At 42.0% G+C, this 3167-nt stretch overlaps 1 pseudogene; it reads right to left on the reverse strand.

Moving 5' to 3' along the window:
• Positions 1–2495: 2495 nt before the first annotated feature.
• On the reverse strand, positions 2496–2936 carry LOC110317127 (annotated as a pseudogene).
• Between the last annotated feature and the right edge of the window lie 231 nt (positions 2937–3167).

Below are 3167 nucleotides of genomic sequence, written 5' to 3' on the forward strand. Positions count from 1 at the left end.
CTTTACCTCCTGACTTATCTAAATGCTTCTGAAATGACATCTGAAAGACTTGGCCCAAGGAGAATGATGTTTTTCACAGATATGTAATTATTATGCCATTAAGAAAAGTCTCTAAGTCCAAACTAATTGCAGGGGGAAAGGAATGCTATTTCTACCTGACAAAAGAAAGACCTCTGTGGCCTGACACCGAAAATGTCTTCTCCATGGTCTCCCCGACTCCTATTCCAGTTCCTATGAGAGATTATTGCACCTAAGAACATAGTTGAAATCCCAGCTTAACTGTGTAAACTTGGAGCAGCTCTAACATGCATTACTATTCTACTTATGAAAACCACATGTAGGTATTAGTTATGAAAAAGAATATTACGGAGATTTGAAAGGTAAAATAATTAAATGATAAACTAAAATAACCCACGTTAGCTACTACATTCAATCGAGGCCAAATGTCAAATGATATGTTCACATTTGATAAGAAAGCAAGATGAGATCCTTTAATGTTTTTTACAAGGCAGAAAAATCATGAATGTGGACCACCGGGATTAATCTGAATCATAAATCAATGACTCCAGTGCCACACATCCTTTTCATGGTGCACGTAATTCAAAGGTGGTTCAGAGTGTGAAGAGACTGAGCTTAGTCAAAGCTGCGGAAGGGGAAGCCTCGGGCTTTTGTGCCACCAGGAAAACCTGATGCTTCACAGCAGCAATATAGAAGACACCTGGAAAGGAGTCAGTGGAATGTGTCCCCCACCTGGAAGGGAACTAGGGTGTGTGTGTCCAGGAGAGGGCTGCCAGATGGCTGGTTCTTCCAGAGGGCTGAGCCTTGATCCTGGTTAGGAAGAACGTATTCCCTTCCGTTGTGGTCAAGCACAGAGGAGAACTCTATGTGCCTTGGAAACATTCTGGGGTGTGTTCTCAGCATCTTTCTTAAGACTTTTATGGTACCTTATTGTCTTTGGTGCCTGGGGTTGTGTTTATTTCCTTGTGTTTTTAAAAAGACTTAAAATACCACAAAGAATAGTTCAGCTTGCCAGTAGTGTTTTACAAGTAAGTCATATCTTTTAATGTCACACTCTATGTTAGGAAGTTAATGCAGATGTGGAAAATTCTTCACAAATTCCTGGAAAGGTGGTGTTTTAGTTAGGGTTTCCATTGTTGTCAAGAGACACCATGACCAAGGCAACTGTTAAAGGACAACACTAAGTTAGAGGTTCAGAGGTTTAGTTCTTTATCATCATGACAGGAAGCATGGCAGCATCCAGGCAGACATGGTGCTGGAGAAGGAGCTGAGAGTTCGACATCTTGTTCCAAAGGCATCCAAGAGAAGACATCCTCCCAGGCAGCAAGGAGGATGGTCTGAAAGCCCACCCTGACAGCAACACGCTTCCTCCAACAAGGCCACAACTCCTAATAGTGCCACTTCCTGGGCCAAGCATATTCAAACCACCACAGGTGGCTTAGCCATCTTCTCCACCTAAACCCTGATCTCCTGGGGTTGCTACATTGTCCTACAGGTTTCTAAGGGATGAAGGATAAATTAATGAATTTGTAAGTGAGATAACATAGATGAGTTCTGCTTTCCTTTTCTATAGCTCATATCATTCCTATACCTAAAGTTTTTAATCTGGAAGAACTATTCTATAGGGGAACACAAATTGAACCTTCACTGCTAAGTGGTGACTGTATTCACTGCCTTTCTTTGCTGTTGTTCTGGTTGTAATTAGAAATTAAATAAAGGTGGTGGGATCGTGTCATGGGACTCCTGGGACCCTTCAGTTTTTAAATGATGGGTTGTCACCACTGTTCATGCCAGGTGGGAAGAGGGGCCAAAGGTCAGCATCCAACTATGACCTGGGTGATACTGTTGATCCGTTTGATGCTGTCATTTATGTTATTATGTCACACACTTGGTGCCATTAAATATCTTCACATCGAATTCATGCTTTTCCCCAGAGTGTGTAATGTGACTTTACTCGTTTTACAGAATAAAAGACAAACCATGCTGTGTCCAACCTTCTAGAACCATTTGTTATACTGTATCTCCCTAGGAAATGCGAAGCCTACTTAGAGTTGACGCTGCCGCCTCAGAAACATGTGATATTTTGTGTACATGTGTGAGAGATGGCAGCACATTTATCTCCCTAATTATGTTTTGCTTAGGCTAACGAACATACAGATCACATGTATTCTCGGAGCATTCGACAGCTGGGAAGTGGAGGATATTTTGTGATGGGGGAAGCTGCTTTGAGATTCAAACTTGGTCATGTTTAAAAGCACAGGAATGGAGAAAAACATCTGCAGCCTGTACCCAAGCATGTGTGGCATGTGTGTCGAGAGGTAATGTCCTCATTAAATAATGAGCTGGCACACCGATAACATGGCTAACACCGGGAAGACAGATCAGAAAAAAATCTCTAACGTTATGACTAAGAAAAGAAATATTTCTAGTTGAAGATTTAGGAAGGCTTACTCTCACGTTGCATTTTTCTCGGACCTCTAATAACCAAAGAGATTATATTTAGACCAAATTGGAAAGAGGGGGGTCTGGCCCTTCAGCTTAACCCAGGTGCTCTTCTCTTTGGCTTCCTCTTTCTTCTGATCGTTCTCCTTCACCCACTTCAGGAAGCTGTCTCTGCTCTTTGAGTGCTTGACATGCTCAATCCACACATTGATCTTCTTGGCCAAAATCTTGCCCTTAGCTTGCTTGTTTGCAATGATGCCCACGGTGTGCTGGGTGACATTGTAGACTCTTCCGAATTTGCCGTGATAGCACATATGGGGCATTCCTTTTTGAACAGTGCCCATTCCCTTGATGTCTTCAATATCACCCTTCTTGTAGATTGGCATGTATGTGGCCAAAGGAACAACACCATGTTTCCTGAAAGGCCTAGAGAACATGTACCGAGCGACTCTCCTCTTTACCTTTGGGTTGGTCATTTTGGTGAGTTACTGGAGGATGGCTGCTGCGGCCCCAAAATGTCCAGGTTTAAAAAAACAAAAAACAACAAAAACAAAAACAAAAAACAACAAAACAAAAACCTCCAGTAACTCTATAGTTTTAAAACACCTGTTATTTGGAGAAAAATGTTGTAGGGTATCTGAGATACATAATGGGACAATCCAGCGATGTGCAAAAATACTGCCGATCAAACGAACTCAAGACAAAGG

This window comes from Mus pahari, chromosome 1 (genome assembly GCF_900095145.1).
Source record: "Mus pahari chromosome 1, PAHARI_EIJ_v1.1, whole genome shotgun sequence".
NCBI lineage: Eukaryota > Metazoa > Chordata > Mammalia > Rodentia > Muridae > Mus > Mus pahari.